Below are 26,500 nucleotides of genomic sequence, written 5' to 3'. Positions count from 1 at the left end.
CTGCACCTCTGGAATGAAGCCAGTCCATCGTCTACCTCCATTTGTGTATAGCTACTGAAGTATGAAGGTTTAGAGGGGATTTCTGAACATGAATACTGAAAAGCGTGCAAGAGAATCCTTTCAGGAAGGTTGAGCTCAAAACTGCAGAAGCCCCTTATAATACTTTAATGTCATTGTGGAAAAAGTCAGATATCTGCTACAGGAATGTTCATGGAGAAATAAACGAAAATGCTCTCCGAGCACCTTTTCTACAGACCAGACAAACAAATGCTCTGGTCAGTCGTGGAAAAGAAAGGTGTTTTCCTGAGAAGTCCCAGGCTTTCTGCAATACTGATGCCATCCAAAGTGACTGTTTTTTTTTTTTTTTATGGAAATGAAGGCAATTGTGAAATGGATGCATGTGTGAGGGGAGACTCTTTCGTCCCAGTCAGTTGTGTACATCCTGTGTGAGCGAGGCGACGCAACAGGTTAACCAACATATGCTGCTGATGTTCAAAATTGCTTACAGTGAACTGCAACTGGGACACAGGACGCAGGAGAGTAAAGCTGCACCTACTGACTGGAAGTTCAGAAAAAAAAAAGTATGTAACGTTCGGATGGAAACAATATGTAGCTGTTTAAATTATTCACGTCAAGATTATTTTCTTTCTCAGACAGTTAACCTTAAAGGAAAGGCAAGATGGACTCTGAAATAAGGCACAAACCATCGAAGTTCGGCAAGCGTGTGGAAGCGTTTCCTCAAACACTTAGGAACAACAATATCATAAATGCAAAGCTGTGTACCCATAAATACTCTTTTAGTGGAACATGGACGCGTGCCAGACAAGATGATGTTGCACTCGTGTGAAATGGCAGTACTGCGTCTCGTATTGGAAGTGAAAGAAAAAAGCAAGATCAGGATAAAAGGACCGTGGGGTGCACACATCATTACCATGAAAGGGAAAGTCTGCTCAGTGAAAGATGAAAGGAGAGCGAAGATCCTACGATGGAAACTACACTAGAAAAGACCAATGAATGAAAAAAAATAAAATAAAATAAAAATAAAAAGTAAAAAAGGACAACCTGAGGCGAACTGGGATAAGTAGTATTCACGGAGCTAAAGACCGGGAGGACTTATAGAGGAAGACTCCCATCCAGTACACACAACTTGCCCTTCCGGACATTGCAGTGGTGTGTGTGTGTGTGTGTGTGTGTGTGTGTGTGTGTGTGTGTGTGTGTGTGTGTGTGTGTGTGTGTGTGTGTGTACGCGCGCGCGTTCGTGTATATGTTCCAAAAATACACAAGAGAGCCACGACACATGGCCAATTCAGTTTCTGAGGTGTCTTGATACTCATTCATCTTTTGCAACAGTTCGAGTTGTAGCGAGAAGAACAGAAGCAGCAGGATAGTTCCAAAGTTTACTATGGAAAGGCGTGAAAGAGTAAAGATACTGCTTGACTCTTGCATTAGTCAGGTGGACACAACAAAAGCCTCAGATCTTTCGAGGATGAAAGCAAGATAGGACATGAAATACAACATAACAAATAATTTATGAAACGGGTGTAGGTGTACTAAAGGGAAGTGAAGGAGGAACCAGCCCTGAATCATCTAATGTGGAGTTGTCGACAAAGGAATGAGAGAAGAGTTCATCTTTAAAGACGGATATATCTGGCAGTGGGGCCATCTAGATTAGATAAAGGGAGGAAAGATGAAGAAAAATGTTGGAGATATATTTGGCTAGATCCTGCAAGTCACGAGTTGATGAACTGGCTAGATCTTAACATTTCTTATTGGTGAAAGAGTTTCTGCGAGGTTGGAGAACAGATCTGGCACGATTTTGGGTAGGTAAATAGAAGGCATGAATTTCAAAGGTGAAAGGCTAATGCACCATCTATTAGCTGCCTCTCTATCCTGGACAGCAAGAGAGCAAGCTGAGTGGAATTAAGGTCTTAAGAGCTTTGGGATTAGATAAAATATGTGGGATGTTTTCCTCCATGCCAGAGACAATCACTTCTGTTATGCCCTCTGCACAAAGAAATAGGTCCCTGACACGGAAGCAATAGTCATTCCATGGAAAATCAGAATAGTATGGTCTCAGGTCGTCCCACTAAACAGACTTAGTGTGCCACAAGCACCTCCACTGTGGTGGGCCAGAGGCGCTGCTGGAGCGATAGGACAGGATACGAAAATAAGTTTGTGATCAGATCTCTCTCTCTCTCTCTCTCTCTCTCTCTCTCTCTCTCTCTCTCTCTCTCTCTCTCTCTCTCTCTCTCTCTCTCTCTCTCTCTCTCTCTCTCTCTCTCTCTCTCTCTCTCTCTCTCTCTCTCTCTCTCTCTATATATATATATACACACACACACACACACACACACACACACACACACACACACACACACACACACACACACACACACACACACACACACACACACACGCCAAATAACAATGCTAATAGAAAGAAGATAAAGAAAGCGACATAGATTTGCACAATAACCCTGCTCCCTGCCACGACCAGCCTTCAGCTCAAGATTAAAGGATGCACTGGGACTGCCTCTCTGATAGACTGTCGGCCACCCTGCTCCGCACCAGTCCGATATCATGGCACCTCTCTTTGCCGCCGGCACACAGAACACTGACACACCAATAGCGACTTTTCTTCTCTCATTAAGAGTACCTGATTCCCTGTGAGAGGCGAACACTCCTGTCAGGCGTGCTAGGGCGATACTTGTGGCCGAGTGATACCCTTGGGTGTCTTAAGGAACCCGGAAAACGCAATGTTGTTCTGAAAAGACAAAAACTTCACAAGATGTTATTTTCATAAATTCTTTTCCTGCATTTCCTCGGATTGTAGTTTTTCTTTTCCTTTCTTTTGGTTTTAGTAGACCTTTAACAATTTTCCGTGCATTTCAGCCACGTCCTGCCGTCCGCAGCCGTCTCTCCGCCACTCCCACCCCTCCCCCTCCCTCTCGTAGTGTCTCCCTCACTTCATACTCGTATATTCTCTTCGCTTTATGGCCTCCCGTCCTCCCGCCTTCATTTCGGTCCGGTGACGGGAAGAACACTTGAGCTTTAACTGTTGGCTGCTCTTTTGTCACGGCCATTCATAGCCGGGAACGCTTTCCTTTATTTATGGGGTTGCAATGACGTCTAGAGGATGCGGTGTATCTTCCTCCGCGCCGCAGAATAAACGGCTAATATATTAAGATGAAGCAGATTATTGCTTGAACTTTTTGAGGTGTGACGAAACTTTTGCCCGTGAGCTACCCTGTGACTGGCGGCGGCTGTGCGTCACCGCCGGCAGGAGGCAGGCGCCGTGGACCCTTGACTCTCCTCCCCTCCTCACTCACTCTGTAGCCTTACATCGATGGGCAGAAGGAGGAGGAGGAGGAGGAGGAGGAGGATGGAATACGAAGAAGAGGAAGAAGCGGTGGTGGAAAAAAGAAGAATGGAATACGAGAAGTGGGAGGGAGTGTGGGAGCAGAAGGCCCACCTGGCGTCCGATCAGGTTTAATTAATCCTCTTGATGCCAAAGGTGAGTATCGTGAGTTAATGAAGGAACTCCGTCCGCCTCCGCTCCCCTCCTCCCCCGACCTTTATCAACACCTCCCCTTCTTTTCCACGCCTCAGCTTCATCGTTTGCAGATCAGTATCTCTGCCTGTGACCCATTTCGCGGTTTCCTCTTTAATCCCATGCATCTTTCTCCTCCTTCACTCTTGTGTTCTTCACCACTTAACCACTTTCTCTTCCATACCTCGCCTTCCTCTCCCCAGCACTCCACCGTGTAGTTCTTCCGTCCCTTCATGCAGCAAATCCCGCCCTCGAAGCTCATTTCAGACTGCGGTTTGATCTGCTCCAATTAGCGTGGGTAGAGGTTTTCTGCTGATCCCTCTCACCTAATATTGTTGTGTGAGGACATAATTTGCTTGCATCTGAATCATCACCTGCTGCTGCTTCTCTTCTTTCCTGCTCCTGTTTTCCCCTTCGTCCCTCCGGCACACCATGAACCCTGTGTGTGTGTGTGTGTGTGTGTGTGTGTGTGTGTGTGTGTGTGTGTAAATTGACGACTTTGCTATTATATCAAAACCGGAATTGTAAATGTGGTCACTAATTATATTTTAATGGCATTGGACAACCTTTTTATATTATTTTCCCTAGAAGTAATGAATATATTACCGCGTGACACCGTTTCCCATACACCGTTATTAGATGACTGGAGTGTGCAGTGTGTACGGAGTGTGTGGAAGGCCACGGTTTGTCAATCACGTGGTGTGGACGTTGGAAAAGGGAATCTAATCGATGTAAACACGTGAAATAACTCTGCACGTGGAGTGACAAGTGACAAGCCGCCGGTTCGTGGCACGGCGGCGCCAGCGACAAATTGGACTCGAGCGCGAATTATGTTATTAATGAGCGACGTATATCAGTGGCAGCATATTTCTATTATTTATTGTTGTGGTGTGAAGCGGGTTTTGTAATGACTCTGCTTGGAAATTGTTGCCGGGTAATGAGTGTGGGCGGCAGTGGTTTAGGAGGCGTGGGATGGGGTGGCCTGGCGTGGTATGCGTGGTGTGAAGTGCAGTGGTATGTGTGGTATGTGTTGTGTGGTGTGTGGTGTGGTGTGGGATAGTGTGCTTTGGTACGTGTGTTGTGGTGTGTGGCATGAGGTGTGTCGTGGTGTGGCGTGGGGTGTGGTATGTGTGGTGCGAAGTGGTGTGTGATGTGTAAAATGTTTTAACTTGGCGTGGTGTTATGTGGCGTGACTTGTTGTGATGTGGCGTAGGACGGCATGGTATGGCGTGGTGTGTGTAATGTGGATGGTGTGGCGCGGCGTGGCGTAATGTAACGTGGGATAGCGTTTCGTGGCACGGCGTGGTGTTGTGTGATGAGGTGTGGTGTGGTATGGTTTGTGGCGGTGAAATAGAGCAGGGAGACGAGAGGAGCTTTGACACGACTCCCGAACTCTTATGTAAGCTCTTATGACTTGAGGGTGCAGTTCTGATACTTTTGTGAGAAGGTGAAGAGCTAACATACCTGGCCTACTTTTAATCGATATAGAGTGGATGTGGAAATTTGAGAGCATTAGATATCGGGGTACGAGTAGCGTGTGTGCACGTGGCGGGTGTGACAAGACACGGGTACGACAGAGAGAGAGGAGTGTTTGTCTGGTGGGTGCGAGGGACCCGGTAGGACGGCGCAGGGAAAATTTCAGCACACCTCATGCCCAGGCCGCACGGGAAGCCAGCACGGTGGCGTGGCGTGTGTGGCGTGGTTATGGCCACTGATAATGATCGTGGTAATAATGGTTGGATATTCGTTGTGAATGCAACTTTAGGGTGAAAATATACAAGTAAAACGAGCAATAAAAACAAAGTTATCATCAGCGTGAACACGTAATTTGAGTGAAATGAGGTGTATTGAACTGGTACAAATTTAATGCGAACAAACATCAATATATTATAAAAGAAATATTGGTCATGAATCATGTTTTATCCACTACTAAAATGCCTTTCTCAGAACTTGTTCATGCTCCGATCAGTGGGGTTCGCGCGTCCCGTCCCGCTGTGTGTGGGCGTGGCAGGTTTGTGGCGGCGTCTTGCTGACCGTGGAGGAAAAGGGAGGGAAAGACATCCTTTTACGATCGCGATGGTAAGAAAGGTCTGGACTCTTCTTTGGAGGGCCAGCTTCTGTACCTCTGGAAAAAGTCTCTGGCGTGTAAGGAGAATCCTTTATTCTATCCATTATTATATATTTTCCAAGGCGCCTTCTCCAGCCTCCGCACTTCTCGCCTCGAGATGGATGGATAAGAGGGACGCCTGTCGTTGAAGGCATAAATGAACCCGAATAGAAAATATATCACCCAGGCTGGAGGCAGCATAGTAGTTTTAACAGAGTAGAGGGAAGCAAATGTATACAATTTCGTCCACCGTTTTTTACAGCACTGACATACTGTAATATCCAATTTAGCTTACCCTTAGTGTCTTGGTAGATTATTGTGCTATAGGAAGTTGTGTAGCCGGACCATTTTAAGAATGACAAGCAGATATAATGTGTGTGTGTGTGTGAGTGTGTGTGTGTGTGTGTATATATATATATATATATATATATATATATATATATATATATATATATATATATATATATATATATATATATATATATATATATATATATATATATTATATATATATATATATATATATATATATATATATATATATATATATATATATATATATATATATATATATATATATATATATATATATATATATATATATATATACTGCAGTTACTCAGTCTAGAGTAAAAGCATCTTTTAAGTGCCGGTGTTCCATCTACACACGTCACTGTATACACGTCGGAAGGAGCATCTGCGGGTTTGTGGTGCAGCTGCTAAGGAGTGTTGGTGGGATAACACAGTATCATTTCACCACACTTGGAGTGTATAGGTACATCAGGAGGAACAATATCTGAGAATACTAGTCATTCAGACTTAACACGTTCTCGGAAATGTACCAAAAACACCAACAGAAGTTGCAGCAGAAGTGGGTGGCGCAACACCAAAGAAAAGCTGCCTGGATCTTCATAACTTCAAATAAAACAACGAAACATGGTGCAGACGAGAACTGACTTAACAGAAGCAACAAAGCTAACCAAGGGAAACAGGAAAAACTGACACCCTTAACTTCAAGTTGGGTACGATTGCTGACGCACTAGTTAGTGACAATATATAGAGTGGAAATCTGCCTTTAGGAGAAAACCGTTTTTGCTCAGAAATACGTTTATGTCGATGTGACAAATTGTTGCGTGGTTTGGTTAGGTTTAGAGAAAACGCTGCACTAACTGCTTTGTAGTATTTGAAGTAATTGACAAGAGCCGCAGTACCCTGTCAGCAGTCATGAGGAAGCAATTAGCAAACTAGAAATGAGAAAACTAGGGGAAGTTGCCAAGGCTTCAGAAAGGATGAGGCAAGGGAAACCAGAAGATGAATGCGATTTGTCCCGATCAAAGACTGCAGAACCTTTGTGTTGGATGAACTCACAGAGTAAACACACACACACACACACACAAACACACACACACACACACACACACACACACACACACACACACACACACACACACACACACACACACACACACACACACACACACACACACACACACACACACACACACACTTCTAGATTAACTTAGCTTTAGGATAAATGTTAAGTATTTCCCCACCCCCTCTGTACATTTTCAGTTTGTTAACTGTCTAAAGAATAAACCGTTTATTATTATTTATTATTATTAAACCAGGTTCTTACTGGTGCAGTATGAAGAGGGACATAAGGACTATCAGTGTCTTGCTCTCCGGCGGCGAACTGCATCAAGTTTTTTTTTTCTTTCTTTTAAAAAAGAAAATGTTGATTTTTTAATTACGATTTTAGTTCCTTTCTTTTATACTGTACTTTGATAATGCTTCAATTTTAACCTTTATAATATATATATATATATATATTTTTTTTTTTTTCTTTTTTATGACGAGTTTAACTTGTGAATGTGGTGTTATGCGACCTCGCCAGAAATAACGATAATTGATTAAACAATTTTTTTTTCTCTCTCTCGCAGGAAAATTTCGTTGATTGTCAAGGTGTCAAAAAAGACATTGTTTTCACACGAATTGTTTTCCCATTGTGGTTCACCAGCAGCAACTTTAGGGTATAACACGATACTGCAATAAGTAAAGGCTATACATATAAAACGCATGGAGCTATCAGACGACTTGGCGGCTAACAAACTGCTAACGGGCACAGGCGAAGAAATTTTGTGTGAAAGAGAAACAAAAGATGGAGAATTGAGGGCGGGAATGGTAACACAGTGTCAGGCTATTACAGGGGAGTGTCAGGTTCCGTCCAGTCAACCCTCAAACAACACAGGAAGGAATATTAACCCAAGTCAAAGAGAAGCAATTCACGGAGAGTTGTGGGCTAGTTGACTTGGGTATTGGGTAAACGCATGAAGTTTTCCACTCAATAAGGCATTCGTATTGCCGGGCCGAAGCATGGATGATGGAGCGCTGAGGTCTGGCAAAGTTGTGGAGCAAATTCTTTCCGGAGTTTTACCGAGCGTCCGCTGGTGTGTGGGAGTGACGCTCTCCTTGGAGGGGAGTGAGGACTTCAAACCTCTCTCTCTCTCTCTCTCTCTCTCTCTCTCTCTCTCTCTCTCTCTCTCTCTCTCTCTCTCTCTCTCTCTCTCTCTCTCTCTCTCTCTCTGTGTGTGTGTGTGTGTGTGTGTGTGTGTGTGTGTGTGTGTGTGTGTGTGTGTGTGTGTGTGTGTGTGTGTGTGTGTGTGTGTGTGTGTGTGTTACGGCCGGCAGTTAGTAAGGGTCTGTGTAGTACTACTCAGGGAGGGAAGCTGCGAGTAGCATGTCACTTTGTTGCCCCTTAGGGCCTGTCACTGGAGAAGGAAATTGGCACAGTAGAAAGAAATTACTTGTCTCATGAATCAAAATGCTGTTAGTAAAACAAAAGAATTAATTTTCCAAATGTTGATTTGCTCGTCAGTGGCGCACTGCCTGGTGTGGGCGAGTGGTTGGCGGCGGTGGGCGGCAGGGAGGTGATAGCAGGCGCCTTCCTGTCCGCTGTATCAGTCTTCTTTATCAGTAATTAAAATCTCTAGACAAGAAAAATATCATTCCATGACATCGCTTGAAGTGGAGAGTGATGAGTATCGTCAGAGCGTCCTCTGCTGCCGGGCGTCCAGCGCGGCGCCTCGCCCAACGCCCGGCCACCGGTGATACGCCAGAAAATTAATCTTGGTATCATTAGAGAAATGTTATCTTTCCAGACAAAAGCACGACGTTTTCACCATTTCTGTGCCGGAAAGGCTCCTGGTAGTGCTCGTTTCCTTTCCGCCTCAACCACATTCCTAATATTTTATTTCCATCACAGATTTAGAGAATGATGATGGTGGACGTCAAGTTTTCCTTGTCACAATCATTGTCACTTGAAATTCATTTAAAATGGTCGAGTCTCACTGAGTGAAGGTAACACAGGAGCGCCGCGCCGCCCAGCGACTGATGCATGGGATTCTGGCCCATGCCGAGCACACGAGGTGATCTGTGTTTGAGAGAGAGAGAGAGAGAGAGAGAGAGAGAGAGAGAGAGAGAGAGAGAGAGAGAGAGAGAGAGAGAGAGAGAGAGAGAATCGTTACTGAACCAGATTCATTAAACAAATAGTAATAATGTAATATATATATATATATATATATATATATATATATATATATATATATATATATATATATATATATATATATATATATATATATATATATATATATATATATATATATATATATATACACACACACACACACACACACACACACACACACACACACACACACACACACACACACACACACACACACACACACACACAAGTAGGGCTTTACAGACCAATAGACACGTAACTAGTGCAGAGACCATCTTTCAGTGGGGCGGAAGGGGAAGCCACCACGGAGTACAGTGTTGTGGACGCAAGGGGGAAGGAAAGAACTGAGCAGTGCGTGGCGTGTAATCAAGCAGAGCCGAGCACTTTTAAAGAAGTGAACGTATTGAGTTGCTCTTCATTCCTCATGGGACACGCGGGAAATACTTAGGACTCAAGGAAGGCCATTAGAACAGCACACTTAATGACACAAAGGCGCGGGCAGGAGTGGGTACACCCTGATGATCTGTTTCATTTTCCGTAAAGGGTTGGCGAGTCGGATTGAGAGCTTCCTCTTTACCGATATGATTTCATGGTCATATTTGGTAGCCATTTCCTCGTGCATATTTGGAATTATCCTTCGCGTCAAGACTAGAGGCAGATTGCCTCTGTTAAGAATGAGGGAGGTCTGCGTAACGGATAGTTCTCTCAAGTAATCGAGCGTCGGTGAGGGAGCGCCGTGAAGCATTGTGGTGGGATCAATCAGGCCCCACACAGCCGTGCTGGCGAGGCGGGCCATGGGGAAATAGCACCAAGAGGAAGAACTCTGACGGGTGACCGGCTGGCTAGCAAAATCAGATAAGGACGTAGAGCCGAACCCACACAAGATCTTTTGAATGGAGGAGACGTCTGAAGGGGGACAGAAGCAACAGTGGGTGCGAGAAGGGACGCTGGATGGAGGGGTGTTGCACTGTAGGGGAGGGAAGGAGTGCTGAGGGCGGGATGGAAGAGAGGACCAGTCCCTCGGGATGGTGTTGTGGCGGGTGGGAGAGGCAGGAAGTCTCCTCTGAGGGATCTTTGGAGCCGTGTGGAGCTTTGATCACTCTTCTGCGCAATAACCACCTCGTTGAGCTTAATTAATCTCCAAGAAGACGTGAAAGAACCCCTCCTGCCACAGCCCGGCGTCACCGAGGGCGTTTCAAGGGTATCTTTCTTCCTCGTCTTTTTTTTTCATTTTTTTTTTTTTTCTGAGGGATTTTCTTTCGACACATATCACGGCGGGTCTCAAAGAAGCAATATAGCGCGGAGGTAGCAGTGGGTTGGAGGCTCCGTATCAGTGGCGAGGGAAGAAGGTTGTTGCAAAGAGAAGCTAAATGGAGAGTGACTTCTCTAGCGGTGGCAAATTAATAAAGCTTCGAGGGAAGGGGAGGAAGGGGAATTGTTTGTGTTCCCGATGCTGGTGTTTTGATTCCATTTGTTTTTCCTAGAGTGGACTGCCACCGCTTAGTTCAAATCTTCCTTTCATATGAATAAAAATATGCAATATCAACAGGAACAACAATAGGCGTTGATAATGATAGGGATAATAATGAAAGAGGCAGTAATATTGCTGCTGCTGCTGCTGCTGCTGCTGCTGCTGCTGCTGCTGCTGCTGCTGCTGCTGCTGCTGCTGCTGCTGCTGCTGCTGCTACTACTACTACTACTACTACTACTACTACTACTACTACTACTACTACTACTACTACTACTACTACTACTACTACTACTACTACTACTACTACTACTACTAATATTACTGTTGCTGCTGCTGCTGCTGCTGCTGCTGCTGCTGCTGCTGCTGCTACTACTACTACTACTACTACTACTACTACTACTACTACTACTACTACTACTACTACTACTACTACTACTACTACTGCAGTGTGACCAGTACGAACTTGCACGGACTGGTGCACAAATTCGTGAATTGTGTTTGATGAGGGATAGATGTGATACCACAATCTTAGATGTAAGGGAAACTAAGATGTTGATTGATGCTTTGTGCACCGAGTGACGTCGGATTCAGTATGATATTGTCTAATTTAGTATAAATTTATGTCTTTTTTTTTTTTTTTTTTTAATAATTAAATGAAATGTTTTTCTTTCTTTTAGTTTTAGTATGTATTTTAGTTTGTGTACACATCTTGTGTGAATAAAGAATATTGAATTGAAAAACTACTACTACTACTACAAACATTAATACTACTTCTGATAATAATGATAATGAAGGCGATGATGATAATAACAATTATAGTAATAATAATGATAATACATATTATTATTATTATTATTATTATTATTATTATTATTATTATTATTATTATTATTATTATCATGATATTATTATCATGATGATGATGATAATTTCATGTTTTACAAAGCCTTGCTCCTTCCTGCAGACTCGAGATGTTATTAAAAAGATTATATATATATATATATATATATATATATATATATATATATATATATATATATATATATATATATATATATATATATATATATATATATATATATATATATTGTGTGTGTGTGTGTGTGTGCAGTTTAAGAAAATATATCAGCAATATATGCATAAAAATTATAGCCTCACACGTATTTTACTTGCTATCAGAGTGTTCCAAAGTTGCCTGGGGAGGAACCCAGGCTGCGCCTCCTCTGCTTTTTTAGTGTTGTGTTGTGCGTCACAGCAGTATGGAAACTAGAAAATTGCAATGTTCTAATGATTGATGATGATAAAATTAGTAGTAGCAATAGTAGTAGTAGTAGTAGTAGTTGTTGTTGTTGTTATTGTTGTTGTAATAGCAATGATAATTATGATAGTGGTGATAATTCAGATATTTTTTTTCCTGGCTGAGAGCGCTTTTGCCCCTGAAAACAATCAGCAACCAACATCACGCCGTGGCGGCGGCATGTGGTGCACAGATTAGCTGGAGACAGATGATTATACCTGGAGCAGCGGCACCTCTGAGGGAATATTAGGAGGAAGAAGGGAGGAAGAAGACAGGAAAGGAAACAATGGCTTTGAAGAGAGAGAGAGAGAGAGAGAGAGAGAGAGAGAGAGAGAGAGAGAGAGAGAGAGAGAGAGAGAGAGAGGGAGAGAGAGAGAGAGAGAGAGAGAAAACACAATCGTGAAGTGGGGAGTGTGTGGTGCGGTGCGTCAGTAACTCCAGCAGCATTACGGTACTAACAATTGACGAGTGGCTGGCTGGCTGCGGCAGAATGAGACGGATCATATTTTCCTACGGGGATTAACTTCCTTAATGGATGCGATGCGTCTATCTCAGCCCAGCGGCGGCGCAGCTTGGGCCGGCTCATTCCAGGCTTCTTTCCGCTGCGGTCTGACGAATGATGGATGGGACGTCTGGCAAAGGGTCGCTTGCAAAAGAAAACCATCCCAAATGCTGGAGGGTCATAAACAGACCAGAGACACGAATAATACAAAGGTGTTAGGAAGAGGAAAAAACTTCAACCGTGACGTAACTTAGATAATGTTGGCACCGTGCAGATTAACCTATCGCATTAAATGTCTCCTGAAGTAAACACACTTAACCTAAGACTAAAACAATTAACAAATCCCAAACAACACAGTCTTACCGAAGCCTTGCTCAATATAACGCCACTTTCCCGAAGATAATGATCGGGTACATTAATTCTCAACCATTAAACTTCCATTTACTCTGTTATTAGTAAGTTTAACGAGCCTTTTCTTTTTAATCCCTTTTTTTCTTATTTTACCTCTTGGGTCGCTGCCTCTGAGGACGCGAAGTGTTTAGCCTGACTGGTTTCATATTTCCCCCTCGGCGGATCCTAATCCCTATGTTTTGCCACTATTAAGTTTACTCTCACACAATGAAGGGAGGCATTATCCCCGGAGTGTATACATGGCTGTGGCCGTAAGCTTCTCTGCGTCGCTGACAGGCTTCTCGCTTGATCAGAAAGCTTTAGTGCGAGGACCTGGCGGCGAGCACTAAGCCTCTGCCTAATTACCGGCCTCGTGTAACTGTTGCTCTTAATGGCGGTATTTTCAGGGGATTATCCTGACCAGCCCAGGTTCAGACCATCACCCAGCTCTCCATCCTGCCGTTTTTACATTCACTCTCTTTTTTCCTTGTCGTATGTCTCCTCCTCTCCAGCTCTCACTCTTATCTCCAATTCTTACTCTCTTCTACTCTCCAGCTTTTACTCTCTCCTCCTCCTCCTCCTCCTCCTCCTCCTCCTCCTTCTGCAGGTCTTTCTCCTCTTCCTCTTCCTCTGTAGCTCTTGTTCTCTTCTCTCCATTGCTTAATCTCTCCTCGTCCTGTTTCCCTCACTTTGTGTTAGGTACTTCAGTCACCACAAACAGCCCTGGAAGAATTAAGATTTTTATTGTGTTCCTTTGTGTTCCCTCTCCTCCTCTTCCTCCTTCTCCTACATTTTATTTTCCGGAGAGAGAGAGAGAACTTCTCAGTCTCTTCCTTAGGTAAGAGGAAATGCAAAATGCGGAGAGACATGATAGAAGTCTTCAGGATCTCAGTAAGTTTGAGGACCTCGGAAAGCAGACATAACGGGGCGCTCATTGAGGCAGAACTCTCAAACACCGACATCGGGAGGAAACATTTTACCAGGTCGTGCCATCGCCTAAGGAACGAACTTGGCAAGGACGTTTCGTATGCAGAATTAATCATTTCCCTAAAAACTGTTCAACCAAATGTTCCAAAACCAAGGGAATGGTGTCATCAATCATCCACCTTGGTGTAGGGGTGTCCATCACCACAAGATCATGTTTATAGATGCTTGTAAAAATGTTATTCACGCCGGCAAAGAGAGGGACTGCTGGTGTCAGCTTCTCTTCACACCAGTCTGTCCCATGTCATCACAAAATATCTTTGCTCCTCACAGGCGACGCGATTCAGCACGTGTTTTTCTTTATATTTTTTCCTTTTTTTTTTCGCTTTTTTTCTCTCCCCTGTTTATCAGTATAACTTTTCTTATTCATTATCTCCTTTTTCGTGAACCAAAAGGCTTTATGTTACCTCCTCCTCCTCCTCCTCCTCCTCCTCCTCCTCCTCCTCCTCCTCCTCCTCCTCCTTACTTTACAGCTCTGCCCTTATGCATGTAGTGGGGATCTATAGAACAGTCCCTTCAAACAGCCAACCGCCTTATAAATAAGCCAATAAGCTTTTTACTTCGTCTCATACTCCTCCTCCTCCTCTTCCTCCTCCTCCTCCTCCTCCTCCTCCTCCTCCTCCTCCTCCTCCTCATCCTTTCTTTCGTCCTCTTCACCTTTTTCCACCACCACCACCACCACCACCACCACCACCACCATCATCTCCTCCTCCTCCTCCTCCTCCTCCTCCTCCTCCTCCTCCTCCTCCCAGTCACAGTTCCCGGGACTGGCTCCTCACACAAGCTTCTTTGTCTCAGGGACTCGCTGCTAATATAGGATTTAATTATGTAACAACCTCTACAGGGGAGGACGGCGGAATATTATGCACCCACTCATTTCAGCCAAACTACATGCTCATTTCTAGATGCTTGTGGCACTGCAAATTCTTTCCTTTTCTTTCGTTTCTTAGAAGTATGTGTGTACATCCTCTTTTTTTCATCTTTTGCTATTTTTATTTTTATTTTTATTTATTTATTTTATTTTATTTTTTTTGTATCTATATGTTGGTGATTTTCGTGTTGAATAGTTATTTATTTATTTTAATTTGTTACTTGTAATGAATGTCGTAAAATGATGGCGTGGTTATTAAGACATATTTTAGTCCCTCACGCGGCATCGCTGTCATGGCGAGGCCTTCCTGACGCCTCCCAGCAGGTCCGCATAGCACAGAGGCGGCCCTGCACTCCGAGACTCCAGGAAGATAACATTACACATTGTTCCTGGCCTCTTCATATTTACTCCCTCCTAAATTTCCTTTACTCTTTTAATTTTACTCCACGTTTCGGATCACCTTCCTCTCGCCGAGCCTGCCATCGCCGCACCTCGTTGCCTCTACCTGCCCTCCAGCCGCCGATTGTAATGGAGGGGGCGGCGAGGCGGGGATCCATTGCTTCCCTCATCGACATCGCTGCTCCGTAATGACACGTCCCGCCGTGCCCTTGGACCCTTTCCCGGGAACTCGCCCGCCACCCTGCCTCCCTCCACCCTCCAAACGACCCCCAGCAGTTCAGTGCTTAAAGGCGGTATGTTAAAATCAGTCGCAGCTGAGTTAACGTGGTATCCCAAGTGAAGTATCTGTGAGGGGCGAAATGAGTTGTGTTGGCGTGAGTGTGTTTCTGTTTGTGTGTGGTGGCGGTGGTGGTGGTGGTGGTGGTGATAGTGGTGGTGCACGACCATACATGTGCTCACGCCGATGTTATAGTATTATGCGTTGTATTTTATTAGTCATTTTTTTTTGTTAGGGGGGAAGAGGAATGTTAAAGGCTATAACTGTAACCAATTATGTTGTATTAATAGCAAGATAATTGCGCTTTGCTCCACTGCCAGATTAACTGCGCATTTATATGGGGCAAGTAGTGCGCGTGCAAAAAACAACAATTAAATCAGGTTTCCCGAAATGCGTTATAATAGTCTGTATAAATACAAATGTAAATATAAATGGATGGGTATATTGATGGGCAGTCAGGTGGCGTAGAGAAACAAAACACGGCTCTGTATGTACGAGTGTTATAACTTTTGATTGAAGTAGGGATGAGGCACAGATGGCACACACACACACACACACACACACACACACACACACACACACACACACACACACACACACACACACACACACACACACTTTTGCTGGGATAAACTTACATACATATACCTTACCGTTTACATACGCATGACAAATTACACACACACACACACACACACACACACACACACACACACACACACACACACCCAAGCTGGCTAGGATAAGCTTACACCCACCCTCATCCAGCCCATTTACCAACACATGACAGATTAGCAGCAGCGACACACCAGCGATATGACCCGCTATACACAGCCTCCAGGGAACCAAAACAAGTTCTTGAGGGGATGCGGCGCTCAGGACCACGCATATTAAACCTCGCGCGCACCCTCTTGCTGCTTGTTGGGAGCTGGGCGTGCGAGGGAGCGAATGAGGCACGGATGGTAATGGCCAATGGTGGTAGTGGTGGTAGTAGCGAAGGTAGGAAGCCCCCTGCTGCAACCTACTGCTGTCTGCCCCGCTGCCGCCTGTATTGCAGCGAAATTGGAAACATATTCGTACGATTTGACAAGTGGCGGGTTTAATTGGGATTGGTTGGAGCTCAATTAAGTGGGCCGTCGGTGATATGTGACCGTGTTGCGTGGTGTGTGGTGTGTGGGTGATTGGGTATGGTGCGTGGGTCTCGGTTGGTGCCTGGTGTGTGTGTGTGTGTGTGTGTGTGTGTGTGTGTGTGTGTGTGTGTGTGTGTGGATGGGAATATGTAGTGATTGCTGAGGTGTTTAGCGGGAGGTGAAGGTGTTGTGGTGGTTCGCAGGTGAAATAGTTATTAGAGTTGTGTGTGTGTGTGTGTGTGTGTGTGTGTGTGTGTGTGTGAGAGAGAGAGAGAGAGAGAGAGAGAGAGAGAGAGAGAGAGAGAGAGTGGATACGGTGAGACTGATGCGGATATTGCTCTAAGTTCAGGTATTCTTACATAGTTCTTTACTGACCCTGCCGTAAAGAACTCCTCCTCCTCCTCCTCCTCCTCATCCTCCTCCTCCTCGTGCTGCTGCTGCTCCCCCTTCTCTCTCTCTCTCAGCTAGTCTCTTTAATTTCATTTCCTCCTTAGTGAGTGTGGTTCAGTTCCAGTCCCTTAGGAGGAAGATGTATTGTGAAAAAAAATCAATATTGTCGCATCATCTGACCATCAGAGAGAGAGAGAGAGAGAGAGAGAGAGAGAGAGAGAGAGAGAGAGAGAGAGAGAGAGAGAGAGAGAGCATGTGTGTATGTGTGTGTGTTATGGAAAGTAACGCAATGTGAACAAAGTCACACGATGTACAGCTTCACTTACTCGTATGAATAGTCAGCCAGAAATAGCCCGCATCACCATAGACTGCTCGCTGGGCTGCAAGTTGAGGTATTTGTCAGTGATGCCAGTCGAATTTTTCGCCCTGCTTTTATCGCTTGGGAGGCAAAAACATACGCCTGGCTTGATCGCGTCTGACGTGATAAGTGATGGTGAAATATGGAAGAAATTCGTTCTCAGCAAAATATGATATTTATGTTGAGTTAAATTTCAAGTTCTGACGCAACACGCAGATGCAGTAGAGGTACCATGAGCACACACACACACACACACACACACACACACACACACACACACACACACACACACAAGTTACTGCTCATGGCCATGTACGTGTATTTTATCTTTTTTTTATTATTAAATTTCCGGAAATTGTGTTTTCATTCCAGATCATGAGTGCATTTATAAAAATTTCTCTAGTGTTATAAAAGGAATTACCAAGATATATATCGTCGTCTTCTTATTTTTTTTTTACTTTTATTTATTTATTTATTCATTTTTTTCTTTAAGGCATAACCAAACCCAAGGAATGCCTAAGTAACACACATATGCATACGAATGCCTGTCAGCAGTAACACACACACCCACCCACACCAAACAAACAAACAAACAAACAAACACACGTTATCGTAGTTAGGGATTATACAGAAAGTAAACCCACAAGACACATGTTCTGGAGGGTGACTTGTAATGCAGAGTGGCCCTCCGACATGGAGTCCCCAGAGCAGCTGGTAATGCTGACAGAGAACAGTAGTGGTCCTGACCGACGATTGGTGGGGACAGTGACCCTTCAGCCAGGACTAAGCTGATAGCCTCCCAGATGAGAAGTGGAGAAAAGGAAGGGAAGAGGGAGGGGGAAACACGTGTGGAAGTGAAGGGGGTAGCGAATAAGGGAAAGGGAAGAGAATGTGGAAGGTAGAAAAGAAAGAGAAGGATATAAGCGAAGATGATAAAGGAGATGGTAGACAAGAACAAAGGGAAAGAGGAAATAAAAGTGATTACTGGATGGAGTACGTCGAGGAAGAAAGAAGAGTAAGAGGAAGGAGGAGGAACAGGAACTATGGCGTTGCGGAGGAAATGTGAGAGGCGGTCATGACTTACTGCAGCTACTCATTTAGGAAGCTTACTGGCAGTGAGGGAGGAGTGCCTTGGTAATCCTTGGAGAGCGAAGAGGTAGAGGCAGAGTAAGAGGAGTAAAAGGAAGAGGAGGACGACCAGAAGGAGAGTGGGAGAAAGAGACGAATGAGGAAGTGGAGAAGGGAAAAGGAAGGAATATGAGGAGAAGGGAAAAATGGAGGAGGAGGACGAGGAGGAGGAGGAGGGGGGAGGAGGAGGACAAGGACGAGGCTGGCAGAATAAAGGAACGGGAAGGTATTAGACTCTTAATCAATGATCACGGATGGGAGGCAGCTGGAGGCACGGCCCGGGCACGAAAATTCTTGCACGGCGGGGTGGATAGGAAAGTGTGCAAAGGTGTGCAATTAGCCAGCGTATAAGATGAAAGACAGTTAAGTCAGTTGATCTCACGGCAGAACGGTCTGGCGTGAACAAGGAAACTGGCTGAAATTACATCACTGGCAGGAGAAATGTTGAGGTGGCGATGTGGTAATGCAAGGGTGGCTGTCATTCTTGATTATGTGGGCGAGTTTGTACCCAGCTTTTGATGCTAATTCCGGCTGCCCGTGAAGCAAAATAAGTGGGTAATACGTACTTTAGACATTAAGTGACAAATACGTTACGAGATACACAAAATGTTATGTGTGAATGACCGAACTTTCGTCTGTCTGTCCAGTTATCGCGGGCAACAACAGCGTCCCCCTCTGTGTTGTGCTGCGTGTGGGCGGCAGCGAGATTGAGGTTGGGGGTTGGGGGAGGATTGGGGAAGGCAGTTTTGGGTTGCTGTTTTGTGCAGACCCGTCTCGCCCCTTCCTGCCGCGTCCCGTTCCGACCCGCCTCACATCGTTCCGTCCCCAGCCGCTCCGTCCCGGCCACCACAGCCTCCCCCATCCGGCCCCAAGCCATTCCCAACCGCCCTGTTCCATTCCGACACGAACCGTCCCGTACCGACCCGAATTATTTACATCTCGGTCCCTTCCATCCCGTCCCCGTCCCATCCCAACCCGTTCTATCTCGCCCCGTTTCAATCCGACCAGTTTCATTCCATCCCGAACTATTTCCATCTCGTCCCGTTCCATCCCGACCCGCAGAGTCAGCTGGTTCCCCGTGATAGAAGACCTAAAGCAGTGTGTTTGAGAGAGAGAGAGAGAGAGAGAGAGAGAGAGAGAGAGAGAGAGAGAGAGAGAGAGAGAGAGAGAATTCGAGAGTTTTAATATATTCATAATACATTAACTAGGATAAGAGGAAAGGGAGAGGGACTTCATTTCAGTCTATAAGTTTTGTGTTGCCACTGAATATTTTGCAGAAACTCTGTTCTAGAAGCTCCTGCAGAAAAGTTACGTTGCTTCCTCGCCGAGAGAATAAGATCGGGTTAACAGACCCCATTCCGCTGGCCATGAGAGTCCCGGCCAAATGGTTCCCGTAAGAGTCACACACAGACAGACATTGGCGCCACCAGGGCTGTCAGGGACATCAGCGGACAGCGACAGAAGAAGCAGATTGGCATAAATGATGCTGAGTTTGCATATATCAGAGAAATTGAATGAAAGTCACTTTTCAGACGGCGCTATTTCTCAGGAGCCTCCGGGAAAGATGAGGAGGACCGGGGTGGTGCCTTTGGTGCGCCTCACCCGCCAGCAACAAGTGCACCTCGCCCTCCCCATCCCCCACGTCCCCGCCCACTCCGTGATGGTGACGCCTCGGGCACCTTGGCGCGGACCACTGAAGTGCGAGCCCCTGGAGACGGCAAGGAACGAAACAAACATTAACTCTTAATATTTATAAAGCTCCCGCTGTTTTAAAGATTTAATAAGCTTTGCCAGAACGTATTGAAGCAGACGGTAAATAACATTTGCGAATATTGCTTTCATATGTCATTTGCAGCAGCCATTATGTCGTCCACAGTCACTGAAATCCCAGTAAGTTGCACAGGAGTTCTATAAACCCCCTCTGTTAAAGCAAGTCCTCGGTGCCGCCCCGTGCTCCACACAAATACCTTGCCATTGCGCCATTGCCTCTTGCATCCTCCTCACTTTCCTTCCTCCTCCTCCTCCTCCTCCTCCTCCTTCTCGCTCTTCCAGTCATGACCCCACAAGGATCCTAGAAGCTGGTCATAATGTACTCGGGGGAACTGAATTGATCGCAGTGTTGCCAAAAGCTCTCCTTCTCAGACGAAGAACAGCCTCGCACCAGTCAGCGATCTTATTATGCATTCACGTGACGATTGGCGAGGCAGATACAATTATTCAACCGCTCACACCAAGGAGAGGTTTGGCGGGTCACGGGCGGAGGATAAAGGGGGGAATTTGAGTCATGGATAGTAAAGAGGGGGAAAATAAAGAAGCTCTACTTGCATAGGAGAAAAGGGGAACTGAGAAGAGAGGAACACACACACACACACACACACACACACACACACACACACACACACACACACACACAGAGAAACATCAGGAGGGAAAGCTTTTACCGCTAACTGGAATCAGAAAGAATTTAGAGGAAAGAAAAACCGAGGGAGAGGTATTCAGTATAATAGTATTTCTTTTTAACCCAAAAATGAAAGTGCATTGGGAAGAGAAAAGATTAAAAGTAGAATAAGAAAGTAAGACGATCTTTGTAAGCTGGAAGGAAGGAGATATGAGAGAAACAAGACAAGAGGGAGGGAAATAAACAAAAGGCACGGAGGAATAAAGAAAGCAGGGGAAAAATATAGGGAGAAACAGTGACGACAGGGCCAAGGAAGGGGGGAGGCCAGGGCGAGAGAGAAACAGGTCGGAATAAAGTCAGTAAGATGGAAAGAAGAGAAGAGGGGAGACACTGATAAATGAGCAGAGAGAGAGAGAGAGAGAGAGAGAGAGAGAGAGAGAGAGAGAGAGAGAGAGAGAGAGAGAGAGAGCCACTGGACCCAACTAGCCTAACGGAGGGTGTATACACGCGCACGTTACGGCAGCTAATATGTGTTTTCACCGCCAGATTTGCCTCACCTGTCGCGGCCGCACAAAACGGAGCAAAGTTCTTAATTACACTGTCAGCATGGCATTCAAAAAACAAAAAAACAAAACTTGACTCTTGACAATGACGTTGATTCCAGGTCTGAATTTAGATTATGAGGGTTATTTGAGCAAGAAAAATCAGGTTATAATGTGGATGGCTGTGAGTGGATGCGTGTGTGTGTGTGTGTGTGTGTGTGTGTGTGTGTGTGTGTGTGTGTGTGTGTGTGTGTGTGTGTGTGTGTAAAAGTGCAACTAATTAAGTTATTACCCGCTCTATTCCTGGAGGGGATTCGAGATGGTGTGTGTGTGTGTGTGTGTGTGTGTGTGTGTGTGTGTGTGTGTGTGTGTGTGTGTGTGTGTGTGTGTGCATTGTGGATTTTAGGCTTACACAGGAAGGGGAAGTGTTATGCTGTTGTTGTGATGGTCGTGATGGTAGTGTGGTTGTTCTTTAACAGCGAAGGTGAAAGTTGTGTAGTTGTAGTGAGTTGCTGTGTGACTTGTTCCATTTATGTCCTTTACCAGTGTTGTGAATGTGCTGTGAGTCTTTAGTCTGTCGTGTTTGTGTTTATATATATGTTTGACAATGAACTGGCGCGCACGTGTGTTGTCGTGTGTTGTTATGCATGTGTGTGTTGTGCATTTTGTTGCTTGTTGTTTGGTGTGTTGTCGTGCGTATGTGTGGGGGTGTGTGATGTTATTAGAGCTACGTGGTCTGTTGCAGGTTTGTGGTGTGGTGTGTTACTGTATACTACATGTGTGTGGCGTGATGTGATGTGCAGAAGTGTAGTGTGATGTTTTGTAGCCGTGTGGTGTCGTGCATTGAAGATGTGTGGTGTGGCGTGGTGTAGTGATGTGGTCTGGTGCGGCGTAGTGTGGTGTGGTATGGCGCGGCGTAGTGTGGTGTGGTGGTACAGATGTGTTGTGTGATATGGTGTGGTGTTGTGTGGTGGTACAGCTGTACGGCGCTTCTGTATTTGTTTGGTGTCCTGTAATGTGTTGTTGCGTGGCACAAATGTGTGATGTGTATTGTAGGTGTTATTTTATATATTCCTTTTTCTCGTGGTTTGATGTGTGGTGTGATTTTTTTCCCCCTGGCCGAAAATTAATGTATTGTATGGTAGCATCTTTGCCTTTGTTTTGCTTGTTGTGCTGTCTCGGGGTATCTCTCATGTCTCCTCATTGTAACATGGCGTGCACCGAAGGAAACCTAAACATGTTATGCGTCGAGTCTTGTTCTGTCAGGCGAAACCATCGAGTGGCACAAAGACACTCAGTGAGGGCGTCTCCTGCTGGCGCACAAGTCATGTCTGCTCCTGCACAGCTCTGCAAACTATTTTCCTTCCTTCCTTCCTTTGTAATACAAGTCTCCTTACGAACCAAAAGACTTACAGGTATAAAAGTGGAATAACTCAGTAATCAAGAATGGCGGGTTGTAATTTCCCAGGGCACTTGCTTTGCTCATTGCAACATGATACTCTTGTACGTGAAAATCATGTTGGGATAGATGGTGCTTCTTTAATTTAATTAGCAAGAATGAATTTTCCGAGGAAGAAGTTAAGGCAACTCTAGGTAGAAACCGTATCAGGATCGCGACTGCTGCTCGCTACACATTGTCACGCCAACAAAGTGGATTCAGTGTTTCGGAGCAGGTGTAGGCAAGGCATCGGCCCCAACTCTGTTACTTGTAAGCTTTATGCTGTCGCCGCCGCTCCGCTGAATCCCGATAACAAAGTTCCACTGATGCTGTATGCCATTTGCCTACGTTTCGTTCGAGCATCTTTTCTTGTAATATTCGTGAATGCTGAACCATCCTATGAGTGAAGAGAAAATTTTCCAAAATGCAGCATTAACCTTTTCCCGCGTACTGTGAGAGCGGCATTGCAAGGTAGCCTTCTTGTGGCTCTTTCTTCCCAAGAGACCCACATGACCATCAGCTCTTTAAATTACAGCCTTGATTACAAATTACAAGTTATAAAGGTTCCGGGTGACATTTCATAAAAAAAAGCAAAAAAAAAAACATATTATTTCCTCCCGCCATTTGCAGCAGTTGTATTTGTCGCTGGTCAGCAGGCGATGTCGTCGCCGTAACACGCTGTCCCATGAACACTTTTCCCGGCAACTCGTTTCCCTTGACCATCCATCAACGAACTTGTCACAAACAGGACCTGCCGCTCGGCCCTCGACTGGCCCCTACGTGGAGGGGAAAAAGAACAGAAAGACACGAGCTGGATGTGACGGCATCAGTTACCGTGTTCTTTACTTCATGCTAATTACTCAAAAAAAAAAAAAAGTTAGGAATAGCATAAGAATTGGGTGCCCGTGAAATAAATTCAGCATTTAAGTTCGCAATTTAAAATATCGCTGGAAACGTATCCACTTTTACCTCGTCAGTATTATTTGGATTTTATCAAGAAAGAATCGCACTCTAAGAAGAGAGAAATTTTTTCGTTCGTTACAGCGTTGTTATTCTTCATTCAGCTGAGCAGCCTTCGCAGGTGTGGAGTGACGCACACACATGGGATGGGTTGGATGTTGCACCTAAATACTGCTGCTACTAATACTAATAATAACAATAATAAAAGCTTAAAGAAACCTACCCCGTGCGTCAAACAAGCGTTGGTGGAAAGAGAGCTCCGCTAAGTGGCCACGAGGCTCAGTCTTCAGGATAATGTTGAGCAGGTTCCTGTGTAGGCACTGTTTTGTTTATCCCCGTAAAGTTCCGTCACGATGCGGGGGAATATTTCCACAGCCACCAAAGTTTTGTTAGCTTGAGGCTGCAAATTTTTCCTCTCACTTAAGTATATAAAGTTATTAATAGTTAATAACCAAGTAGTGTTTCACGTCACAGTGCTCCGAGCCTCTCCCTCTGAGCCGCCCTCACGCAACACTCCCGACACGCGGCCGACTCTGCCTCTGTACCTGAGGAGCCTCGCGTCGCGCGCGCCCGCCCAAGACCGCCGATCCGGACTTACTGACGCCGCGAGTATACTATGAGGCCAGTTGTGACGCTGCTCCTCCACCCCCTCCAGCCCCCGGGGAGGACCCACTGGCATCCCGCGAGAGGGGAAGGGGAGCGGGGTGAAAGGAAGGACCCACTGTATGATCTAAAAGGAGATGCTGCTCCGTCCTGGCGGCGGGAGGCAGGGATGGAGGGAGGAAGAGGGAGGCAGCCCATGCGTTTCTGAGATTGGTGGTTCCACACAAGAGGAAGGATAGATAGTGACACTGGCTTGAATGAGGCGAGGGGCACCGCACGTTCCAATGAGCGAAAAATGCAACTGAGCCTCTGTGCTTTAAGGGAAGGGAAGCCACACATGTTGATCTTGATAAGAAAATATGCACTGCTGGACTCGTGTCTGCTTGAGGAGGGAAATCTTTCTACTCCACTCGGAATAACTTGATGGAAAAACTCTTCCCTTCCTCTTGTCCGAGCATTTCTTTGGTTAACTTGATGGATAATACCCCCGCCCCCAACTCCACACACGTGATCAGTAAGCGTTTAAAGGAGAATGTCCGTGAGAAGTGATGGCCGGGTGGAAGGGAGCGCGGCTTATCGTTCAGGATAATCTGAACAGACTAGTATGGAGGAGAAAGACTTCTCACATTGCTCAGAATGAAACTGGCGCTCGTACGTCGCACTTACAGCGCCTCGAGGAATTCAAAGCGGTAGTGAGGGAGGGAGACTTGCTACTGTGAAGAGAGGAAGAGGCCCTCAATGCTGCAGACTTAGTGCAGGGAGAGGAGAGAGAGAGAGAGAGAGAGAGAGAGAGAGGAGAGAGAGAGAGAGAGAGAGAGGAGAGAGAGAGAGAGAGAGAGAGAGAGAGAGAGAGAGAGAGAGAGAGAGAGAGAGAGAATCACGCTAATGTAGATAGAGGGTTTACTGCTGTAGTAGAAAGCCGGGCATCTCGCGTGTCTATTGGTAGGAAGGATATCCCGCTACTTTATAAGGAAAGGAGAGCATAGCCGTAGCAGGAAAAAATATATGATTGCTCTTATGTACAGAAAAGAAAATTTACTAGTATAGAAAAAGAGTGGACCATGAAGCTACTGTAGAAAGAAAGAAAATAAGTCACCGAAGGAAAAGGGAGAAAAATTACTAGCGTGAATAAGAGAGGAATAAACCATGCTACAGTAGAGAGAAGGAAAGCATTGTGATACTGTAGAAAGGAAGGCCGAAAAACTTACAACTATGTACAGAAAAGAGGAATGAATTACGCGGCAGTAAAAAGAAGGAAGGATCGTTATATAGAGACAAGAAATTTATTAGTATGGAAAAAGAGCAATGAATTATGTTATCGTAGAAGGAAGGAATGGTGATGCTAAAGAAGGAAAGAAGAAATTTAATACTACAGAAAAGAGGGATGAATCATGGTGCAATAAATAGGAAGGAAGGATTTGTTATGTATGTTGTATAGAGAAGAGGAGATAAATTATTAGCTTGGAAAGAGACAAATGAATAATATTTTTGCCGTAGAGAGAAGAAAGGAATACTGATGGTGCAGGAGGAAAGACGAGAAGATAATGTTATACTCGTAGAAAAATAGAAATGAATTGCGCTGTAGTAAATAGAAGGAAGGATTTGCTGTACTGTATGGCGGGAGGAAATTTACTAGGTTAGGAAAGACGAATGAATTATGTTGCCTTTTTAAAGAAGGAAGCAATCGGAATACTGTGGGAAGAGGGAGGAAATTGTGCTGCAAGAGAGAAAGGGAACCAAGATGCCGAGCAGGAGGGAAGGGAAGTTACAGAAAGACGTACGAAGGGAATCACGCTCCTGTTTGGAAAAGGAAGAGAGAGAGAGAGAGAGAGAGAGGAAGAGGAGAGGAGAGAGAGGAGAGAGAGAGAGGAGAGAGAGAGAGAGAGAGAGAGAGAGAGAATTACAAGGTTAGAAGATGGTAAGGAAAGCATGTTCGCACCCTTCAGACTCCTTACCTTCTGTTGGCATGGAGCTTCCTGCAGATTTTCGCCCCCTGCAGGTCACTATTCGCGTTTCAAGTCATTTCTCACTCCCGTCTTTCCTCGAAGCTTTATCTTCGCTTTCCAAACCTTTTGGAGCCTGAGCCATCCTTGTATATATATATATATATATATATATATATATATATATATATATATATATATATATATATATATATATATATATATATATATATATATAT

The 26,500-nt window shown here is 45.0% G+C and overlaps 1 protein-coding gene and 1 long non-coding RNA gene across 3 annotated transcripts in view; one reads left to right on the top strand and one right to left on the bottom strand.

Moving 5' to 3' along the window:
• LOC135101438 (carcinoembryonic antigen-related cell adhesion molecule 6-like) overlaps nt 1-24,384 on the bottom strand; it is a 120,469-nt gene extending 96,085 nt beyond the window's left edge. For both annotated transcript variants that reach the window (XM_064005390.1, XM_064005389.1), the window contains exon 1: nt 23,939-24,384. The gene's annotated coding sequence lies outside the window, so the exon portion shown is untranslated. The remainder of the gene's footprint in view (nt 1-23,938) is intronic.
• LOC135101440 (uncharacterized) overlaps nt 1-26,500 on the top strand; it is a 204,395-nt gene that overhangs the window by 150,658 nt on the left and 27,237 nt on the right. The gene's annotated exons all lie outside the window — the stretch shown is intronic.

Source organism: Scylla paramamosain, chromosome 6 (genome assembly GCF_035594125.1).
Source record: "Scylla paramamosain isolate STU-SP2022 chromosome 6, ASM3559412v1, whole genome shotgun sequence".
Taxonomy (NCBI): domain Eukaryota; kingdom Metazoa; phylum Arthropoda; class Malacostraca; order Decapoda; family Portunidae; genus Scylla; species Scylla paramamosain.
Note: the sequence above shows the minus strand (reverse complement) of the source record. Positions and strands in the feature narration are given on the sequence as shown.